We start from the raw sequence: 24,379 nt of genomic DNA, 5'->3' as shown, positions 1-24,379 counted from the left end.
CATATTCATATCTGACCAGACTTAAAGCTGCTGCCACGCGGGAGGGTCTGTCGCTATCAAAGCTGCAGGAAATCAGCCAGAGAGGGAAGGAGAAGAGCGAGATAGGGATAAAGAGATACAGAGGTACAGTCAGAGTGAGGGAGAGTGGAGTCAGAACAGCAGAGAGGATTTCTTACAAAGCTCCCCTAACCATCTCTCAAAAAGAAAATCCTTTGTACCCCTCATCCAAACCCGACGCCCTCCCTCACCTCCACCCCTCCTCCTCCCCCCACCGTCGTATTTAAGTCCCAGTGTGGAACGAATGGGGAGCGAGCCCTGGAAAAGTTTGTCTCGGGGAAGGCCGGGTCGCAGTGTAGCTGATTATATCAGTTTCAGCGGCGGACTGGTAATAGGCTCCTCTTCGAGCAGCCGCTAACCCCGGCTCTCCCCTGGCAGCCGCCGAGAGTGGAATTAATCAGGCCTACTGGGAGCCTCCTCCATCCCCTCTCCGCAGGCGAGCCACTCCGCAGTCATTTACCAGCCAATCCCACTGTCAACCCACTGTCATTTAGGCCCTTTTCATTACGCCTGTTCTCCCCCTCCCTCTGCACACACCACCTCACTCTTTCCCTCTCATGTTGGATCTGAAAAAAATGAGAAAAAATGGAAATGGGTGACAGATTAGCCTAATGCTGGGTACCTTTTATAGACGGCATATTACGATCACTACCCCTTTTCATCCGACACAGAGTGAGGTGCTGCAGAAACTGGGAGAAAGGATGAAATGAACGCCGAGCTGACGCTTCCGTACGGTCGTCTTTGCACTCACTCTGTCTGTAATTAGGAGCTTGTTAATGAGCCTGTGCTATCGCCGTGTAGGCCTGAGCATGCCGCTGTCCTAAATGTGACATTAGATGGCCAACTTTGTTCATCGCCTATAAAAACCCCGGGCCATAACCACCAATTACCGTGGCTAGGTGTCCCTGGGGTGCAGGGCCTTGGTATCAGGCTGGCCTCGCCTGCTAAGCCTGCTTAAGTGACCTATTTTGAGCTCGGAGGCAGTCTGTAAAACACCTCTAAGGTTAGATTATCCCGTGATGAAATACAAGGCTTCCCTGCCACAAATTACCCACGGATGAAGCGCCACCAGGCCATTCCTACGCCCTGCTGATGGGCTCTCTTTCTGCCTCCCGTTCCCTCTTTGTTGTTCTGTGTGTGTGTGTGTGTGTGTGTCTCTCTCTCTCTCAACAAGGCAGAAAAATATTCATGAGTAAACAAAAGGAGTGATTTGAAAAATGGCTGGAGGAAAAAAGAGATTAATAAAAAGCATGAATAGTGCATTATGGAAGAGCTGAGGAGCCTCACCATCTCATTGGGGTTAGAGGGAGATTGCATTTGGGCTTTATTAAGAGTGCTGCTCTCAGAGGAGGCGACGCGCTCGTCTGACGTCTGACTGACAGAAAGCAGCGTCCACCAACAGCCCGCGCTTTTAACATTTTTAACGTATCTCTGTAAATGACTCCAGACACCTCGTCATGTTTCGGACTTCGGATACAGTCAGACGTCTCCCAAACATTCAGAAGTGGTTTGGTCTTTGCACAGACTGTGATGACAACAAAATGAGAGTGTGCCGGGCTGAGCCAGACAAGAAGCAGACTCTGTGACCATAGTCAGCGCAGAGCCGGACCCTCCTCTGAGACCAGACCAATTAAGATAAGAGGCAGTTAACAGGAAGTGCTTGTTTGACGTCCTGTCACGTTAACGAGGACAACCGTAATTGGACTCGTGTATTTAACAGCAGGCGTAAAAAGCTGTTGCTTGTCAGCGCTTCCATTTTTGTGTGGCCTGAACATTTCTTTTGAACACACGGGACATTCTGGCTGCGTGTAGACGTCAGGACTTTTAGGACGTGTTTGCACAGCAGACGAAGCACTAATCAAACACTCTGACACTGGATCATGCAGTTTGATCTCCTGCCTCCAAACATGAAGAGTTCCTCGTATCAACGATCCGACTGTGTTGGGCTTCCCTTTAAAATCACTACAGATGATCATCAGGGCATTCCTCGGCAGTGGAAGCTTCAGCAGCACCGAGCTCACAAACAGAAACCCTGGCTGGCTGAACCCGGAGCCGCTAAGCCCGGTGTAACACTATGCAGGTGCAGGGCTAACGGGGAGCTGCTGTATATGTTGGAGTTCCTGTTTGTTTGGGCTTGGCCCCGCTTTCAAGCCCCGGGAGGAAGTGAGCTGGCCGGGGTTCTGCTTGGGATCAAACCTGGGCCTGGAGCTGGAAAAAAAATGGCTGGTGTTTATTGTAGCTGTGGTTGCCTGGAAGTGACTGGCAGAAAGCATGCACGGTTTGTCAAAATGAACAGAGGCCAGAGGCATAAAACAGACAAGCTCTTCATACAAGGGAGACGACTGGGACCACACTTACTGCACCCAGAGAATTACACAAACAGTATCCATGTCTGAGCTTTAGAGATGCTTATGAATTCCCCTACATATATCCAGAATCTATTAAAAATCCCATTCGGGCTGACTTGGAATTAATTCTCCTGTATAAACTCATGTCAACGTTTGAATGTGCATGAATGAGATAATGACACAGCTTGTGTAAACACCGACGCTAAATATTTGAAAATGCAAGTCACTCATCAGCGGAATTATACTGCTGAATTGTGTTTCTCTGCTGGCTTTGCGATAACCAGGACATTCTTTAACCTGAGCACCTCCAATTAGAGGACTGGAGAAAGGGGGGGGGGGGGGAGGGTGGAGGGAGGGCGGGCGTGGGGGGAGAAAAAGGCTGAACGCTATTGCTTTGACCCGCCCGCTTTACTTGGAGGCGCACTCGAGAGGCAGAGATGTGGCGGCAGGATATCGCAGAGGAAAAACAGGCTCAGCCTCAGATGGCCAGGGGCTGCCTGTGCCTCTCTATCAATGCAAAACAGACTACTTCCTTGGGCAAAGAGGACATTTCACTTTTTATAAGCCTCCCTTCTTTTCTTTTTTTTTCCTTTTTTTTTCCGGGCTTACATTAATTTTGAAAGCAGAGGGGAGGCAGGGAGGCTGCACAGAGCGAGAGCACGAAACAGAGAAAGACAGACAGGGCTGGAAAAGAAAGGAAGAGAAGGGCAGATGAAAAGCATCTTTAGGACGCCGGAAACATCTGGTTTCATATTTGGAGACCCGAAAGGAAATTGCAAATAGACAAAACTCTTATGTTTTGATTTATTTTATTATTTGATGGCTGGGTGATGCCAGCCGTGCAGCAGAGGCCTCTGGTCGTAAATACAGGAGCCGAGCTACGTGACGGGGCATTAGGGATGTCTCCTTACTGTCCCCGGCTGATTGATACTGCCTCGAATAACATCCACAACCGGTGTGTTCTGTCCTAAATTACACAAAACTGAAGGGCTGTTGTTAATTGGATGAATGGACGCAGAGGAGGGAGGGAGAAGTGAAATAAAGACATGAGGAGAAAGGAGGAGATAAGACAGATACAGATGTTACCAGTTCACTCGGTCTCAGCGGTTCATTTTAACCCTCCTCTTCTTCTTTTTGCACACACAGGCTCGTTTAAGTTCTTCCAGGTTTTCCAGGACTCGCTTTATCTTTACAGAAGAAGACATTTAATGAGGTTAGGGCCTTAAATCTGGAGGTTTCATGTTTAGTCAGCTGATGAACATGGTTTTGGCCATGAGCAATTTCCATTTCCATTCTGAAGTCCAACAAGCATGATACATAACACATGAGTAGGAAGTAGATTTTACTTATCTTTCCTGGGTCCTGGGATGAGTATTTGGAGAAGTAAATTGGAAGAAACGCTGTGCTCCCTGTGGTAATTACAAACTTCTGGGCTTTTACCTAATCTGGAGCGCTCACGGCGATAAACGTTGCTTTGATTGCTCCATCTCTCTAAAACGTGGCAGCGCTGCAGCAACAAGTGGGCACTGCCCAGCTGATCTACTGGAAACGCACCAGCCCGGCAGCATGGCTGGAACATGTGCTGCTGCTGGTGGTATTCTGACCCTCACAGCCTTCCATTGTGGAGGTACTTTATGTTCAGCACACTGCCAAAAACCTCCCGATGCTCCTGATGCAGTGTTGAGGCGTCGGACAACCTCTGAACCGGCCCTCCAACCAAGAACACAAGTAGGTGGATTTCTGTCCGAGGAGCACTCAGGTCAAAATCCACGCAATGCATGACATGAAACTCTTTCTGAAAAATCTCGATACATTGTTCACTTCACTTATTTTGACAGACAGAAAATAAGACAGCACAGATACAGAAAATTCAGCAGTTTGTGTGCAGAAGTCTCTGGAATCAGCACAGACGTGACGAGAAACGTGGGACTTGAAATGAAGGTTGAAGAAAGAAACGAGCTGCAAAACACCAACATCAGAGTTCCTTTGGAAGAGCAGCATTCATCTCTTTCCTTCACCGTCCGTCTGCATGTCTGTTGAGTCCTTAAGCTGTTGTTTTCTGCTGACTACACCCCCCAGTGACATGCAGACCGAGCATGACCATTGCAGATTGGATTTATTATACCAAATAACATCCATAAGCATATCTGTCACTTCATGTGTCAACAGGACCAAGAACCTGCAGCGAAAGACAAAGACAGGCTCAGTCTTCTTCCACATCTGCGCCTCAAAACTTGCATTGAACTTTTCCTTTAAATGTTTCTGTCTGTGTCTGGTTTGCATTGTTTGATGGTGGAGAAGTCTCAGCTCACTACCTGTGTCATACTCCATCACCTAAACGACACGGCCACCCAGTGACGGATGCAGGGTGACTGCTTTCATCCACAGTACATGCACTCTGTGGAACGTTGGTGCTCCTGATATAAAGAGCGAGCCAACAGATGGGAGGAGGTGAGCTGTGCTCGTCCTCCGGGCCGTTCCTCGCCTGCCTTCCCGCTCTGAATGGGAAAGATTTACAGCGGCAGCCTTGGAGAAAAAGCAGCCTGCAACATCTGGATACGCGTGACACCGAGGCAGGGCTGGCAGTGACAGTGGCTAATTTAAAGGTAGTAAAAGTGTTAGCAGGGACCTGGGGAAGAGTGATGGACAGCTGTATTTCCCTGGCTGACCAGGGTGTGAAGACAAAATGAGGCCCGAACAGGCTGGAGGTCTCACCGGGGGCCAGACTATTCCCCCCAGCTCCAGATTCATTAGCCTGGAGAACAAGCCGCAGAGAACAGGAGAGAGTGAGAGGCGAGAGGAGACAAAGAAAAGATGAAACAAGACAGGCAGTGAAAGGGAAGAGGAGAGTGATTGAGAGAGAGGGAGAGGATCAATCAGGAGGCACAACAATAACGGGGGGGTGACACCCCAATCAGAGAGAATCTCACTGTAATTCTGTTTGCTCGCCTCACAATGTGAGCGTAATTGCCACGATCATTTACGGGCGACGACAAATCTCGCCCTGGATTATTGTTTTCCTCTGACTGATATGAACTGTTCCATTTGTTCCGGAGTGTGTTTCCTGCAGAGCGCCGCGTCTCCCTCTCGGCCTCTGTGGAATTCATTATCACATGACCCCTTTAAAGGAGTCAAAAGACAGCTTGGCGCCGCAACCGGGCTTCGCCACAAAACCGAGAATCTAGGATAACTAAAAAAATAAATAAAATTCCCATTTTTGGCGTACCTGTCCAGAGAGCATGCATATGCATGAGCCCATATGGATGGTGGGTGGAAAGGTAGGCGACTCAATCCCTGCAGTCGAAAACTAAATAGTGAGCTTGACCCATTTTATTTCAGAAATCCATTCACGGTAAGCGAATACACACCAAGAGACGAGTTTGTTTTTTTAGCCACAAGTGTGTGTGTGTGTGTGTTTGGACACACACTCGTTTGTTTCAGCCAAGAAGGGTAATGAGACAGCCCGCTTCAGAAATAAGTTTAATGTCACAAAGAAAGGTCTTCTTTGTGGGTGTTGTTTCCATGGCGGGAGTTAATTGCTGAGGAGAATGAATTAAAAAATGTTGACTTGAGAATTGTACATTGATTACTGTAAATATTCTCCAGAGTTTTGCTCTGCTAATTGAGGAGCGTTCTGCCTGGTGCATCTTATTACGTGGGCTACTGTATCTGCTGCAGTATTGATTTTCTTAGTTTATTTTGCTTTGATGAAATATAGTAACACTCAGAATATTCAAGTTGCAATCAGCGACATGAAAGAGCTTCACCACATGGTCAAAATGTCCACAGACACTCGTGTACGTCAGGTCTTCACCAACCTGCACAGAGCCCGGACTTAGACCTCGTCCAAAACGCCGACTGTGACCCTGAAATCGCACCGGGCACGTCTCTGTCACTTCCTGACCTGAAGCGCTGAGAGACGCCTGATCTCGGTCTCCACGTGCGTTTGGCGATGAAGCACAAAACGAGACAGAAATGACTTGGTGGTGGGAGTTCTGAGTGACGTCACTTCCACTTCTCTCTGAAGCCGCAATCAAACCGACGCACAGTTTAACCCTTCGACTGCCGCCCGGCACGCCCTGTCCATGTTAACCTTGTAACATCACACACACACAGATAGACAGGCAGGCAGGTGGAGGACTCAGGCCTTGTAATGAAACATGACTGGTGAAGGGTGAACAGTCAGAGCCTCCCCTCCCTCCCTCCCTCCCTCCCCCCTGAGCTGGAGAGACATGAAAGAGGAGGAGAGAGAGAGAAACTGCAGAAAGGAGCTGCACACGACGACTTGATCAAAATTCAAGAGAGTGAAAAAGAGAAAAAGGTAAAAGTGCTTCAGCCGAGTCCACCTGGGAGAGGAAGTGTGATGAAAGGTGAAGCACGATGGACAGAGACGTTCTGGAACTACAACATCCAACATCTTCTTTTTGTTTACTCTCTGTTCATTCATCAGAACCAGTCCAAACCGCGCTGTGGAGCTCAACCGGTCCAAATCCGACCCGAGGATAATTAGTCGTGATGCTTCTCCAATTAACGAGCCGCAGAAGCAAAGCGAGTCCTAAAAATCCATTAAGGGTCCTGCGTGAAGACCTTCAGAGTTCAGATGTTAAAGCTGTTAATGACGCGAGTGAATCTGTAGGAATCAGATCAGAATCTTTCATCCTACATGAGTGTAGAAACTTTTTACCTTGCTTCCTTTTCAGATTTGAACTTCTCTCTACGTCTCTCTCTCTTTCTCTCCACGGCCTCCATCTCTGATTTTTTTCCACCTTCCCTCTCCCTCCTCACCCCTCCCTCCCCTCCCTCCCCATCCGACTGGGAGTGTATCTACCTATCCATGCAGCAGTGCTGGAGGGGTCCCCCAGGGCTGCAGTCCTTTGCTCCTGGCTGTTTGATGTTGAGCCTGCGCGGATGAAGCTCAGCCCCCGCCCCAGAGTTCGCTCCCCATCATCAAACACCCCGGCTGGGTGCCGGGCCAAGGCTGTGGCCCTAATCAAACACGGTGCCTGCGCGGACCCCCTCGTACACTCCAAATGGGAGAAAAAGACTAATTATCGAAGCAACCTTCAGAATCACTCAGCGGCATCCAACACTGACACGACTCCTGCCTCCTACCATTAGGTGTGTGTGTGTGTACTGATGCTTGCCTCCAGAACTTAAGATACAAGCAAAGATGTTGTCATTAGTTTGGTAGCTTATCTATGTTTCAAAGTGTAATACCTGTGGATTTATAGATTTCATACGCGCTGCGGGAAGTTGGATGTTGTTGGAAGGAGCGCTCCAAAATGGGGGAAAAATGGCAAAAAGAAGAGAGCGGCAGAGAGGCTGAGCCGTCCTTGGAGAGAAGGCGAGCGCTCGATTTTCTGTTTGCTGCCATTTGTCTTGTGCTGCTAAGAGAGATCAACAGTCCTCGGCACACAGATCAATATTCTCTTAACCCGCACCTAATCTGGCGAGAGTTTCCTCCAATTTCACCTTCCCTCCGCCTCCTCCTCCTCCTCCTCCTCGCCCGCTCTCTCTCCACTTTTATTTTCCTTCTCCTCTCGTTTTCAGCCATTTTTCATGCTCCTGGTCCGAGCATGTGTCATAGAAGGGAATGATGTTTCCTGACGCGAACAGAGTGTGTGTGTGTGTGTGTGTGTGTGTGTGTGTGTGTGAGCAGGGAGGGTGATGGATACGATGTGCTGGCAGGACGGCGGAGCTGCCGTCAGGGGCCCCCTGACGCCGGTGAGATAGACTAGCTGCCTAATCGGCCGCATGACATCGCAGATTCAGCTTCTGTCTCCCCCGCCCTCACCCTCCTCACACCTCCACCCTCCTCACCCCTTATCGCATCTTCTGTGCGTCTCGCCAACTCCCAGCACACCGTCGAGCTGTTGTCGGAGTTGTCCTGTCGACTAAACGGAGTGCTGTCGATGTGTCACTCCACCGTGACGTTATGGGGAGAGGAGAGTGTGCATGAATGTTTCCTTTAAAGGCCGTTATTGTTTTACGGGTTTGATCCGTTGAACGATTCATTAGATTGACTTGGATTATGTTTAAGCCGCAGCACGCTCTGCTCGAGCTGCTCGACGGTTTTAAAATGCATCAGATTGTTTTTTGGAGCGACAGGCTTCCATTAGTCTCTTGCAGTGGCTCATGGGAAACAAGAGTACGCCGACCTTTGGTTACAAGCCCTGATCTCAAGCTGCGTCTGTCTTTTTAGTGTAATAGTTTCTAGATGTTCTGTGGACGTCGAACTCTCCAGAATTTCACTGATTCTTTCCACTCCACGACCCCGATCACCTCGATGCGCTGCCATGTGATCAGAAATCAGCTTCAGGCCGAGTTATTTACAAATGTAATTTATTAAGAGACGTAGAAACTCTTCCTCGCTGTGACTCTGCCATTAGTCTGTTTTCATGCATGTCATACAGTATGTAAGCAGATACGCGATGCCCCGTGGGAAGACGGAAAGAGTCCGATGGGAGCCAAAATGTTGAATTTGATCCGGGTTGGATGGATCGGGTCGGCGTGCTCGTGTTTGGATGGATGGTACTGACGTTATGTCGATGACACAGGTCGTTTCATGACGCCCAGCTGTGCTTAGCTTCCTTTAAATCCCTCTTAACCCCGTCTTCCGTCTGTTTCCTGAAGCTCTGTCCTGCTTTGTCATCATACAAGACACATATCTCTATTTTGTCCACGCCTGAAGAAGTTTGAGGAGCCCTGGACATCCTCTCCGCCCCTCCGACAAGCCGTGGAGTGATTGGCAGGCCGCGAGAACAGAGCCTCTCTTTCATTGCCGGCGGGCCAATGTGGAGGGCTTCTTCCACGGACGTACGTCAGCCCCCCGCACAGACAAAGCCCGCTAGTGTACGCCCGCCTGTACTCAGAGGCGAGTGCCACACGCAGACACAGTAACAGGAAGACAGCCGGTTCAGTTACCATGCAGCCGCGAGAGCACTCCAAAAAAACAAGAAATAAAAACGTCACAACGTCCGAGGATGCTCATGAATGCACGCAAGAAAATGTCCCACACACTCACCCGTGACATGATCGCATCAAACGCACACACGCTGTACAGCAGGGTACACACACACACATGAACACACAATAGCTGCTTTCTTGGACTGGCTGGCATAACAACATAAGCCAGTCCTGATCCTGGTATGCTTTGTCCCACATGCTCCAGACACGCGCTGCTGACAGGATTATGTCACAAATTAGATATTTGTAGTCCTGAGGAGGGAGTGACGGACCGTAATGTTACGTCAGTCTGACTCGCCCAGTGTCCACAAACACAAACCAGAGTTTCTCAAAGATAACATAGGTAACTCGTGTTTCTGTGGAAACTTCTGAGATCTCAGAATATTTCTGACAAAGTTGCAAACAAGCCGAACACAAGGCGGCAGATCATCACTTTGTTTGGAGGTGAGTGCATCGCAAACACTGTAATAATCCCTAATCACACGGGACAACTGTGTGTCTGCAAAATAAAATAAAAAGCAGAAAAATGGTTTGAACCAAGATCTGTTCAGTCTGAATCCAGATACAGAGAACGTCCACCTGAGGCTGGCTCCAGAAGTGAGTCAGTCTCCATAAGTCCCCATGTTTCACAGCAGAAATAAACATGTTTACAGCCTGGTACAAAAAACAGTTTTGGTCTCTGTAGCTAATTTCCCCGTTCATGACAACTGTACTGAGGGTGAATTTATATACAACTCACCTGTTCACATTATATTAAGGCTTAAAGTTATGCAGGATTAAGAGCGTGGACGCTTTGATTGACAGGTGGGCGTCGTCACAGGTGGCCTGTTTTAACAACCAGGCGTCATTCAGCCGCCTCAGGTCCACTGATGATCCACGAGGCCGGACTGCCAAGATGGACACGACCACAGCCAGCACACTGAGGTGGGGGACGTGGATTTGCACCGTTAAGACGAGATCTCTGCAATTAACTCGAAAATCTACGAAGGTGAGACACAAACTGGAATTCCAGCCCATGCTCACGAGAGTCGACCATTGAAAACGAAACAATTCATGAAGCGATGTCTGTCTGTCTACAGATGGTGAATTCATCATCCGGCACAAAATCCACAACAAGGTCTTCAGACCCGGTGCGGGCCGCCCTGACAGCGCCCATTCAACATTAGAAGCTGGTTGAGCAGCGTCCGCTGTGTCTGAATGGATGCTACTGTACTGTCTGCAGTGGGCCTGGATCCCAGTTGGCAAAATGACTATTCCAGACCGTGGGCCGGCGGTAAGGAGCATACAAATGAAAATAGCAGCAGAAAAAAAGAAAAAGAAAAGCGCTCGTCTCTCTCAAGCCAAGCATCTGCTAAGCATTTTAATGGGGATCAATGGAAGGGCAGGGACAGGAGATCGAGGGGTTGATTGGCTGGCCGGCCCGGTGCTCACACAGCCGCCGCTCTCCATACTGCCTGCACTGCTGTTTACAGCCAACACAAGCTGCTGCGCCCTGCCACACACTCTGCACCAGCTGATGTGTATATCTGTGCTCCGTGTGTGTGTGTGCGTGCAGTGGACACATATGTTCATGATGCATCATATTGTTTGTGCGTGTATTAACATAATGAATGTGTCTATTGTGTGTGTTGCATTTAACTGCACCAACTACGGTGAACGTGCATCATCAGTGCACGTGCAACAAATTGCTCTCCTGCTTTCCGTCTCCATGTGTGTCGTTTAATTGTGACGCTGTGTCACACACACACACACACACACACACACACACACACACACGGTCATCATCAGTGCACATGACGGAGCGGCGCAGCGGCAGAGAAACAGTTAAAGTGATGCTTCCTGGCGTGCCAAATGAATCAGATTAATATTAGCCAAAGCGAATGTCATCATTGGCACTTCTCCCCTCCACCTCTCTACATCACTGCACCCCCCACCTCCACCCAAAACCACCCCCACTCCCCTCTCCCTCCTCTCCTCCCCCCTCTCTCTCTCTCCTTGCTGCGTTTGGGTTTCTGAGTCCTGGGCGGTAATGAGGGAACGTTATGCAGTGCCATAAACGGAGGGGCTCGCTGTCAGTATGCATAAAGGATGAGACAGAGAAGATGGCGCTGGGGTCAGGGGGGAGAGAGGAGGAGAGAGGAGGAGAGAGGAGGAGAGAGTCGACGAGGACAGGATGGAGAGAGTGTGTATGTGTGTCTCACACACACACACACACACACACACACACACAGTGAGTGAGCACTCAATGGCAAGGCAGAGAGACAGGCTGGTGACAAATAGGCTTCCCTCTGTGACCGTCTCACAGGTGCAATGCAGTGTGTGCAGCGCCCCCTACGCTCGGCCTGGAGGAAGTTATTGGAGCGGGGTGGAGAAGCTCTGATGGCGATGATGGAGAACAAGATTTAACCCCTCAAAGTCTGGACGTATTCCAGAGTATGGTCTGTAAATCCAATTCCTGGTGTCTAATAGTTTCTGAAACTTTGCAGTGCTGCGTGAGACGCTGCAGCTGCAGCACAGAAGTGTCATCATGGAGAAGACGGGGATGTTTCATAGATGTGAGAAGTGCTGAAACGTCGTGCAGTAACAGTGGAGGCAGGGCGAGGTCCAATCTGAAATCTGAATAGTTCTGTTGGTGTGAACACAGAAATCTAAAAATGTTCATGTAGCTGAGAAAGGAGCAGATCTCCGTGCATGTGAGCGTCGAGTGGCTGATTTCTGCTCTTGGTGACTCGATGTAAAGGTAAAAGGCCGTAGAATGAAATTAATTTGAGACATGAAAGCATAGCTTTTGACTTTGAGCCGATGCTTTCCCGGCTAATCGATGTCTGTCTGGAAGAAATCCAGCTCTCCCTCTCTCTCACACACACACACACACCTTTAAAAAGCCTTGGATATCATTAGCTGTCATGTTTCACGGTGGGTAACACAACAGTGCACAGGGATACACAGCTCACCGCCGAGTCTACAGGGTATATGTGTGTTTGTGTGAGCGTGCACACACAAACAAGGAGGCATGGTGAGTGTGTGAGTGGATTACACCGGGTTCACAGTGTGTATGGGGAAAGCGTGGCAGCAACTTGGCTCCATAATGGGATTTCTCAGTACTCCTACTCTGCTCACACACACACACACACACACACACACACACACACACACACACACAGATCTCACCCCAAACAAGCAGGTTAGCAGTAACAAAGCAGAGCACATATCCTATCTTAGCAGTAAGAGGTAAGCTGCCGCAGAGCTCCAGCTCAGTTAAAGACACATATCCCCCTCACCTCTTCTTCTCACAAAAGCCAGGGGAGAAGGATCGGGTGAGAGAGGGGGAGAGAAATGTGTGGAGGGATCAGCTACATTAGACGGGGATAAGAGAAGCTGTAAAGCTGGATGAGGGCGAGGAGTGAAGACACTGCTGTACAGTGCCGACTTAGAAGAAGCAGGAATGTGTAAAATAGACTTCAGCGTTTAAATGTAGTGTGTGTTAACATCTGTGCTGCTGAGTGATCCTGCACTGATCACCTGTCCATCAAACAGCGCTGCAGAGTGGACGTCCAACTGAGGCGGGAAACCTTCATACACAATCACAAAACTCCGTTTCCCACAATTCACAGAACTCTGAGGGTCAAACATCATTTACACCGTCACTTCTAAAGAAAGAATGTTTATACATCATGGACGAGTGATAAACTTTGTTCACATCACAAATAATTCAGATTCATAACCACTGCCGTCCGACATACTCCAACATACTCCGACATCGTCCGACATCGTCCAACATACTCCGACATACTCCGACATCGTCCAACACACTCGGACATCGTCCAACATACTCCGACATCGTCCAACATACTCCGACATCGTCCAACACACTCCGACATCGTCCAACATACTCCGACATCGTCCGACATCGTCCGACATACTCCGACATCTTCCAACATACTCCGACATACTCCAACATACTCCGACATACTCCGACATCTTCCGACATACTCCAACATACTCCAACATACTCCAACATACTCCGACATCGTCCAACATACTCCGACATCGTCCAACACACTCCGACATACTCCGACATCTTCCGACATACTCCAACATACTCCGACATCGTCCAACACACTCCGACATACTCCGACATCGCCCGACATTGTCCAACATACTCCGACATCGTCCAACATACTCCGACATCGTCCGACACACTCCGACATCGTCCGACATACTCCGACATCGTCCGACATTGTCCAACATACTCCGACATTGTCCAACATACTCCGACATCGTCCAACATACTCCGACATCGTCCAACATACTCCGACATCGTCCGACATACTCCGACATCGTCCGACATCGTCCAACATACTCCAACATACTGTATCTATGTAAAAATACGGATAGTAAAGTACAAGAACAGCTTCAGCTGATGATACTAGCCCAGTTTGACCAGCAGCCATCGACCCATCCATCCACCGGCTTTGTTTGACCTATTACTGTAGTCAGACCACCAGGTGTTGACATCAGGTATGCTGCGTTTATATAGATGAAATATTCCACTAACAGTCAGAATAAAACTGATATTCTTTTGTGCACGTCACACTTTTTATTGATTCCAACATCATCAACAGCAGCACACACTGCTTCTACCTTCCAAAATAAAAGCCCAAGACATCTAAATGTTCATTAGAGGGAACTCAATAATAAAAAAGGCTGCTGTTAGTGTTAATCGCTTCACAGCGGGCGCAACGGCTTTGTGTTTTTTTTATTCTGCAGATCTTATTGGATTTATTTATGAATCTGTAATTTCAATAAGAAATATCGTCTGTGTCAGCGCAGTCAGTGATAAACGCAGAAACAATGTAGGACTCTGTCCTGGGTAATTTCAAAAATTCTGGATCTCAGTTGTGAAATTCCCCCGAGTGTTGTAACAATCTGATTAGTGATGAAAGGAGCTAATTAACTAAGTTAGTAACCAGCAGATGGAAGTTATTGGAACCTGAGGGCACAGAGATCGTTGTACTTGTTAAGGAGATTTAATAAAGAGAGATTTTCTTTAATTAATCTCCTCGTATCAATTTAGCCCAAGAATATTGAGACAATGTTTTGAACACTACATCTCCCACAAACCCTGCTGCTTTCTGGCTCGTCATTTAAAAATGAATTATTAAATTAAAGACGTAGGCTCTGAGAGAACAGCGCCCTCTTTCTGTTTTGTGCCATGAAGCAGTCACCAAACAAACGTGTACAGTGATCTCATCTGTATACTTATGTCCTAAATTCATGTTTTATTGATTTATTTAAATTCCCCGTGCAACACCCTCAAATGTCTGGGAATGTGAGCGGGTACAAAAGCACGAGTTTCATCCCAGCGGAGGAGACGGCAAAGGCGGAGGCGGGGGGAAGGAGGGAGGGAGCGGGATCTCTGGAATATTCTGCGGTGAGGACTAACCAACCACAGGCCATCTAGGGACAGTGTGCGCCGCTCGCAGTGTTTAGCAAGCTTTAAAACCACATCATTAGCCCACACCGGCCCACTCTCCTCCCAGGTGTGGTGGAGAGCCAGGTGCAGCTCTCCCCTCTTTGTCTTTTCGTTTATCCCTTTTCGCCTCGCTGTCTCTCAAACGTACAACACGCACCTGGAGGGAATCCAGCCAAACTATCACTGTGAACGTCCTGCAGGCTGGAGAGCGCAAAATAAAATCACTCTTCCAGGGCCGAAAGCAAATAAACACCTGAGCATAATGTGAAAATGTGTTTTGGACCTTGTGCCTTGTAATTCCACCTGGAAACAGAGGCTCCCTTCAGCGTGGCCCCCCAAGATAGTTTTGTCCCTCAGCCTGCAGCCTCCCTCGGCTTGTCTTCACATCAAAAGTTGCTGCACAGAAAGCTTTGAGGGGCGAATACTGCCTGTGTGAATCTGTTTAGATCGCTGGGCCTTTCTGGGATGAAGAGCTGCTGTCAGCTGAATGCAGCGCTGCATTGAGAGGTGAGGACTCTGTGTGCAGAGGAGGGAGACAGACAAGGCCTGGCACTTCCCTCTCTTTCAGTCTCTTTCACCCTTCTTTATCTTCTGCTCATCCCTGCTGCCTCCCACTCTTAACTAATAACTCAAACAGGGCCGCCATCCAGTTTTTCTTCTTTTTTCACCTTCTGCCTCTCCTCCCACAGAGCAGAGGAAAAGTAAGCAAAGAAATTCACCGGGCTCAGCAGCGGGGGAAGACAACTGTCCCCCTATCCTTGGGGCTGAAGCGGGCCAAATAAAATAGCAAGTGCTGCACCAGGAAATGGCTAGCCAAACACACAGGAGCATGAATCTAGGGTTGGCAGAGTGGAAGGGTTTCTCCGTGCAGTCCCCAGGCATGCTGCACGACTATAGAGGCCTTTTTGTGTCCCAAATGTGTTTAACAGTAATCCGAATCACTGCAAACTGATCCACAATGAGTTCTGAATGTGGTTCTGATTTGACATCATCTCGCTCATGCTGCCATAGTTACGTGTTGTCTGGGATTTCCACCACACTTGACAATCTTGTAAACAAAATGTCGGCTGCCAAAGAACGGAACAAATCATGAACGCATGCTTTAATCAATTAATTTAATAAGTCCTTTCTGAATAACTGCACTCTGGTGCGATGCCTCACTTTGCTCCAGGAGACGTTGAATGGTAAGTAACGATAAGGTCATCGTGAAGTAATGATTCCTAGTCACGAAACATCACGATGCAACTTTTCCTTAAGGCTGCACACGCACAAACAAACAGTCACTAAAATGAAAAGGAACTCTGTGATATGATGCACTGCAACATTAAATATCAAACATCCTATGATGTACCACAAAATATGAACTTTACCAATCCCATCATATGAAATCATGCTGCCTTTCTCTGACTGACATCCTGCTGGTTAACGCTTCGAACTAGTCCAACAGCAGCATGCTACGTGAGCATCACATGAACCAATCAGAAACGTCTGATGACAGTTTACTCTGGGGGCAACAGACGATGTTTCCGGGCTTCCAGTGAAGCCGGCAGATCTCCAGAAAACAGATATCTGGGCAAAGTAAAAAAAGATACCTGCATAGATATGCAGAAAAAGTTGGGCCGATAGGTTTTGCATCTCAAACATGATGCTAGTGACAGATCCCTCTGCCTGCAGGTGTCAAAATAGATGAATGAGTTAAAAATGAAGACTAGTGTTGTGTTTGTGTCCAAAGATTTAATACCCAAGCACCAGAAAACAGATCAGGCCACCCAGCGTGAAAGAATGAAGATGCTGCACCAAACAGTCGAACCATTGTGTGGAAATCAGCTGCCTCGGTTAATCCGAACAGGAAATCCACATCGCATTTCTCAGAATATTTCTGTGGCATGTACACCTCCTCCACCTCTCTCTCTCATCCCACCCATCTCTCTCACCTTCCCTCACCTCGTATAAACGAGAGAGAGAGCGCCTCTGTCCAAGATTGTGCTGTTTGCACAGCCGACCGCAGAGAAGGGAAGCCAAAGATTACTGCAGCCACCGTGGAAATGCTAGAAGTGGGTGGCAATCGCTGGGGAGTGGAGGTTAGGGAGGACAGAAAATAGTTACTGTATGCATGTATGTGCTATAAACGAAGCACTGTGCCAGTCACGGCACTGAATGTTCCCGTTGGATCTGATGTGTGTTCCTCATCCAACAAATTGTATATGTGCTGCAATATGGACTAAATCTCTGCAGTTGTGTTTCAAACTGATAAAGCTACAAACTTACTTTGTGATATTAATATTAATCATGCGATGAGTAATTTAGCTGGAGAGTTGAACTTAGGGCAGGACTGTGGTGATTTTTTATTTCTGGAGGTGAAAGAAGTTACTTAATGCTCCACTTATACATAAAGACTTAGCCCAAACTAGTTTTTCTTGTCCAAGTCTAATAATTAATCAAGGAAAACTTATTAAAAGCAGCATTATTTTACACATTTCAGCATGCAACAGGACATTTTTCAGTGTAGGTTTTCTTCTTCGGAGGCAGTTTGTGTTTTTTTTTGGTCTTTTGTTGCCATGCATTTCAGATTTTTGCAAAGAAAGTGAAAGCGTGCCCTGGAGCCGGGCCATGAAAAGGGCCCGGATATTGATTTTGATGCTCTGGGAGGCTCGGGGTCACGAAAGGTGCTCATCTGTGCAGCGGAGCAGTTGGGAAGTGTGGGGAGTGACTGGCGCATTAGTTAGTGGAATTATGTGGATCACGGCTGCAACAGCTAGAGGTGCAAACGCTCACCGGCAGGATTAGATAATGCTATTATCAGAATGATAGTAGCATTAGAAAGAAGCATTAGCATGGATAATTCCTCGGATTCAGCGGCAGAGAATCGCCATAAAATCGTTGCATTATACCCGGAGAGATGAGATCCAGATATAGAAAGGCACTCGGGCTGCTGAGAATCAAACTAGACGCTAAATCTTCAAATTAGAAGTCATCACGTTTTCGTGTCTCGTTGGGTAAACAGGTATTTAACTAAAGGATGATCAAATGTGGCTTTTCCCTCAGACGCGTCTCATTAATCCACCACGTTTTCTTTGTTGTCTCCATATTCCAGAAACAAAAACACCTAAAAATCAAATATCCTTCATCTCTTTGCCTTTTAACCTCTGTGGCTGTGAAGTGAAGCCACAAACTGCAGTTCCTCTAACGTCCACTTGAGGCTGGCTCCAGAACGAGTCAGTCTCCATAAGTCCCCATGTTTCACAGCAGAAATAAACATGTTTACAGCCTGGTACAAAAAACAGTTTTGGTCTCTGTAGCTAATTTCCCCGTTCATGACAACTGTACTGAGGGTGAATTTATATACAACTCACCTGTTCACATTATATTAAGGCTTAAAGTTATGCAGGATTAAGAGCGTGGACGCTTTGACTGACAGGTGGGTGTGGTCACAGATGGTTTGTTTGAGCAACCAGGCGTCGTTCAGCCGCCTCAGGCCTGCTGACAATTCACATATTTGCCAGTTTGGAGGCGGCAGAAGCAGAAATGCGAAGAGCCGCAACACTGAGCTTCACAACGGCTCTTCAGAAACCTGTGGGTGACGTCACGGAGATCACGTCCAGGTTCAGGTGTCGTTCTGGGTCTGCCCCGGGTTCTCCCAAAGGGTTTGATGTGCTGCTGTTAATTTGGGTACAACAAACACTTTGACGCTTCACATCACTTTTGCTACAACAACCTGGTCCTCGAGGACAAATCACTGAGTGCATAGGAAGGGTTTTATGTTCAGTGGTGGTTTGAACAGAAACACAGCAGAAGAATAAAACCCTCGTCTGGTCTCTACCCTCCTCGTCTCTCAGTTCTTTTCGGCTGCAGCGATGCGGATAGATGGAAATCACCACGCGTCGCCTTTAGCCAAATTCACCTGGACAGTCATGTGACAGGATGAACAGGTGGCTGTAATACGGACGCTTCCCCTTTCCACACGCCGTCTCTCACTGCTGCAAACTTGTGCGAAGGTGGAATCATAACCATGTTGGTGTGGGAGGTCTGTTCAGCATGCTACAGTAGCAGGAGGTTGCACACACACACACACAGCTGCTGCCACAGCACACATGGCAGGAGATGTGGTATAAATAGTATGCCACTATTTTGTCTTTACATATTTAGCTGTTGGATATTTGAATGCAAATTAATGTGGTGGGATTGGAGAGGGGTGTTTTTGTTGACTGGAATTAGTGTTGTGAGGCAGCTTTCTTCTCCATTCTCTGCTTTTCTTTCTCTGCTCTCCAAATTACAGCTATTAAGACAAGACTGGTGTGAGCCAAACACGGCGCTCCACTTAATGTGATTTCCCCCGCGCTGAGAAAGGAATAAGAGGCAATGATTCATGGGAGCCCCACAAAAAGCTGGAGAGACGGGAAGATGTCCACCTCCGACGTGCTCAACACAAACACTGTGCCATGACTGCATGCATGTATTTGTGTGCAGCTTAAAATGAACATTATGATTTATGACATCCTGTATTTAGGTCTGGCTCGTCCTCACATTAGCACAGCGCTAATCTAATGAATAGACTGCCTCAGAAAGAAACATGCAAATGTCCACTGCCTGTTTCCACAAACTGTGGACGCTCATCTTGATGTGCCCCCCCCTTCTTCTCCTCGCACACAACTGAGGAGTAATGTGACAGCAGCACGCCGGCTTTTCTTCAGCGTCTACCACGCCAGCTTTCAACACCCGCCATTGGCAGAATTGGGTTTGACAGCTCTCGTCGAGGCCTGCCGATTGGCCGGACTCCAGGGACGTTGTACGAGAAGACGACGTGTACACCACCAAAGGGTCCAGGGGGGGGAACAGGAAAACAGAGCAGTCCCCGCTGAGAAACTCGAGCAGGGGTGCGGTCAAACCCGGGCTCAACCCGAGATCTCGTTTCATCACATACAGCTTAACAGCCATGTTTGGAAACCCTCAGATAAGGTGGAGAGGGGGTGGTGGGGGTGGTGGGTGCACGGAGGGAGCGAGCAGACCGTCTGAAGGAGTCCGGCGCTGAAATGTGAACGTGTGAGTGCTGACAGCAACACAGACCCTTTGGAAAGACACTTAACACCAGAGCCAGACACAGAAGATTGGAGATACTGTAAAGCAGCAGGCGGAGAAAGGCCTCCACCCGACAGCTTTGTCTGATTCACCAGATACTGCTGTGCTGAGGCTGAAATGTAGCGGAGCGCTGTATGAAAAATGACTCTGATTAGGGGGAAAAATGTTTTTTTAAAACAACTCCACGTTGATACACCACGAAGAAGTTAAGACCAAACCTGAGCCCAACTCGTGCAGCCTCTGCGTCTGAATCCCAGGGCCGAGCAGGCTGGCCCGCCCCATAGATCAAGGCTTAATGTAGCCTGCGGTGCTGGCAGGATGGCCGAGACAAATGACAGTTCACTGAGGTGGGGTCCCTGGGCAGAGCTTGGCCTGGCCTCTGGCGCTGTGCTGGGGCTGCGTTCCTAGCTGGAGCCTGCAGGACAGAGGGCCCATGCAGGGGCTGGGAGGGCTCGCTCGCCTCGCTAATGGGTCCCCAGACAACCAGGCTTGACCTCACAGGCCCAGTGCATTCATTACCAGCTGGTTAGCAGCTAGTGCTAGCGTGGCTAGCCCTGGCGAGTTAACTGCAGTTAGACAGGGCCACACACACACCTCTGCAGAAACATGGAGGCGGTCAATGATCAGAGAAGGGCCACGCCTCCGTCACCACAGACGTGTATGTTCAGTCCAAACTTTATTAGGATTCTAGTGCAGCCTTCATTTCAGGTAAATGTGCATGAAATCATCTCAAATGTTTCCATTTGATGCAACAGTGCAGCCACAGAACAACGTGGAGACTCTGGTTTGAATATTTTAAACATCAGCTTCAGTGAGGAGCTGGAACCAACGATTCGATACCTTTAAAGGACAGGACTGGATTTATTCTGGACCTTTACCAACAACTTGAGACACTGAAGAGATTTCCCTCCTTGACAGCAGTCAGTAATCTGCCAGTAATCTGGACTTGGCCTTTACATGTAGCAGGAGTTTATTCCTGACCACTCCTGTCTCGTTACGCCTCCTCTCATCCGAGCAAAGCAAACGTGCGGTCATGGCTCTGCAGATCACAGGAGTCCATTCCCCCCACGTTTCCAGCCAGCGCGCAGCTCGGCTGAAATAACCTCCTGGAAGTCTCCTCATCTCTATGCAGCTATCATTTTGCTCCAAAGATGTCCGCCCGCCCGCCCTGCAGCAGCAACCCACAGCGCCTGTGAACTCTGCATACATTATCTCTCTTCCCTCTGTAGGGCGCTGTGCTTTATGCGGGGAAACTGGCCCCATTTATCAGCATCCTCTGTATCCCCCCACTGCCTGGCAAGGCACCTGCTGCTAGTCTAACTAAAGCCTGGCCGCGGCCTTATCGCGGCTGCAGATCACAAGGCGCAGGATGTAGATTGGCTAAATCTGCAGCTAAAAACAAACAAACAAACACGGAGAGCTCGTCCTTATTTTCCTCAGCGCGCTCCTGCCATCAGATTTGCCCACATCTGAAGGTGAATGGAAGAAAGCGACTTTAAGGAATGGATTACGGGCGGCTTGTGAAAGCAGCGCTAACTGCGGCACGGCGCCTGGCACGCTCTCCCCCCGGTGCCGAGGCCTAATGATTTCTAATGCTGCTAAACATTACGGCGGCGTGAAAGCTCGGCTTTTCACTGGGGACGCGGCCGCAAATCTCCCATCGCATGTTCCCTTTGTTGATTTTTGTGAGACAACAACACGGCAACGCTTATCTCCATTACAGACCAGCACCACGGGGAGCTTTCCCAAAGCCTTTCACCCAGCGCCTTATTAGCAGCGACTCCCTTCTGTCTCCCTCATCCTCCAACTGGGAGCAGATAGAGGCAGAGGGAGAGCATTATCCCGCCGTCTCTTCTTCCGATTCACAGCAAAAAAAAAAAACCTCAGTACCCGTCTATTCACACGCCATCGGGCCCTGGACGGCCCCACTTTCTAGTCTGCTCTCCCTTCTTTCTGTGTTCACAGAGCAGGAGCATCTCCAGTTCTTTCTAAGCCCGTACAAAGAGGCTGGCTGTAAGAAGATCAGCTTCTTTTCTGCATGTTTGTATTGTGAAAAACAAAAACGGGATAATGCCCGTCAAGGCTGATAGCTTCATATTAGCGACACTATAGATGGTCGCACAGGTTAAGTTTAGCGCTCCAGCTTAAGAGATGAATGCTGTGTAGACGCAGAGCATGAGTTTCTTATTTAAAGGGAACTCGGAGATGAATTCTAATGTGGGGAAGTTCCTTAAGGGGGTGATCTTGTGGTCTTCTCTCTCTTCTCCTCCATCATCCCTCCTTTCTTCCTCTGACTCATGCTCAGCGGTGACGATAAGGATCTTCTTCTCTTTTTTTGGTTCCTGCAGCCCTCAGCTGGTCCCCCCTGTTTGTTTAGCGTGTGTTTATTTGTTTCTCTGTAGTCCTGGGATTAATTATCATAACCATATGCCTGGCTAATACATCTCTCTCCAAGCCAATAGCGTGGCAGCCTGCTACTTCTCCATTTTAATTACAGCTAACATCGTTAGCCTGATTTTGTTTTGCAGTTTCCTGCTTATTCCTGAATTCATAATTCAAAATACCATCAGAAAATGTGGGGCTGGAATAATTAACTCCTAAAAAGTAGCTTGTGCAAACATTGCGACAGTCTCGCACACGGGGAAGATTGTTCACACTTCTGACACTGGAGCAGCATTAATTCAAAGAACCCAGCGTCCGACCCCGATCCTCTCGTTTCGTTTGACTTCCTTGACACCACGTTAGTTATTTATCAGCGTTCACACCAGAGAAATATATACAACTTCTCTTAGGTGTGAATATGATGATTATTTGAAGAGCACTGCGTGTGCGCGGGGCCGTCTGCGGTGAAGGTGAGGCTCGGGGAGTGCTGCTAATGTATCTGGGAAGAAGTGGTGTCGTGGGTTCAGTGTCGGCTCATATTTTACCAGCTCGGCTCAGGGCCAGACAAGTTTTGTCTGGGTGTGGCGGCGGGCGCGGGCGGAGGAGGGTGGATAATGACTGCTGAGTCAATCAGCACGAGGTGAGACGGCGTTAGGTCAAAGTCACGGTTGCCGTGCTGCTCGGGCTCGGCTCCGTCTTTCACACTGACGTAATGACGTAACGCTATTAGGTGTTGCACTGCTTGTGATGACACCTAAAAAAAAGCAGGCTCGGTATCACACGTCGCTTGGAAGAATCTGCCGAGCAGCAGCGGCGGCGGCAGTAAAGCGGTGCAGGGTTTGGCCATGGCCTGGTTTAGGATTAAACATCCTGCTCGGTTTCCCAGGTAATGACACGCTGGCTCCTTCTGTTTTCAGCGGGCCTTATTTCAATAAGAAATCATCCATTATTTAGCTCCCAACCCCTCTTGCCCTGTTCGCCTCCCTCCCTCCCTCCCTGCCAGCCTCCCCTCGGATCGGGGCACCCCGCTGATTCTCACTTCAAGGACGAACGTGGCGGAGAGGAGAGGAGTCGACCCAGTCACCAGACAAGCTCTCAGAAGAGAGGGAGGGAGACAAAGTAAGGAGAGAGAGAGAGAGAGAGAGAGAGAGAGAGAGAGAGAGAGAGCTCTCAGAAGAAATGTGAAAAATGTGTGACCCAAATATACATTGCTTTGTACTCTGGTTCAAAGTTTCCTGTCCTCTCCACCAAACATTCAAGGAGAAGGGGTAAAAAAAACACAACAATGAATAAATCATAGAGCGACTGAAACGTACTGTAGCGCCGTTCCTGAAGAGAGAGAGAGAGAGAGAGAGAGACAAAGAGGCAGAGAGAGAGAGAGAGTTGAAAGTGAGACGGCGAGAGCAAACACCTCTTTGGTCTTTTGATGGCGCTCTCTTATGGAACATGCTATTTCTTGATTCACTCTTAAATCCGTCATCAGTCAGCTAATAATTCCACGTAAGTGCCGCTGTGAAGCGACAGATCACATGCGCCGGGCGCCGTCCCCTGTGAACACTCGAATTACGGGAGCCAAACAGTTGGAGAGCCTATTAACCAACTTCAGATTCAAAGAGACGTTTTCACTGCCAGAGCGTCTCAGATTAACGCGACGCCTGATATCGTGAGGGACGCCCAGATTTGGGCTGAGACGTTGCAAAAGAAACGCGTGGATTCATTTCTTCTTTTGTGCAGCAGAAATGTCGGAGCTACAGCTGCCAACAGGAGACGGTGATCAGATAAAATGATACCCCACGTCTGTTTGAATGTATCTGGGTTTTATTGTTGAGGAACTGGTGAATCACTTCAAATTTGTGGCCTTGAATCTGCATTTATTGATTCTCAGGCTGTAAGCACAACCAGCGGGACAAACGTGGCATTGCAGACCGTGTGACGGTGTGCAGGTCGTGTAGATGTCGCGCTAACAACAGCTGCCTGCAGCATCTGGAAACAGATGACGGCTGATGAGCCGAAACAGTAAAGTTACAGAGTGTAAAACCAAAACAAAAAGCTGAAAGATGCTAAAATGCTGCAG

The 24,379-nt window shown here is 48.5% G+C and overlaps 1 protein-coding gene across 1 annotated transcript in view; it reads right to left on the bottom strand.

Annotated features, from left to right (window-relative positions):
• The window catches only part of LOC104928562 (POU domain, class 3, transcription factor 3-B), a 127,055-nt gene that overhangs the window by 89,534 nt on the left and 13,142 nt on the right, over positions 1-24,379 (bottom strand). The gene's annotated exons all lie outside the window — the stretch shown is intronic.

Source organism: Larimichthys crocea, chromosome XIX (genome assembly GCF_000972845.2).
Source record: "Larimichthys crocea isolate SSNF chromosome XIX, L_crocea_2.0, whole genome shotgun sequence".
Lineage (NCBI taxonomy): Eukaryota > Metazoa > Chordata > Actinopteri > Sciaenidae > Larimichthys > Larimichthys crocea.
Note: the sequence above shows the minus strand (reverse complement) of the source record. Positions and strands in the feature narration are given on the sequence as shown.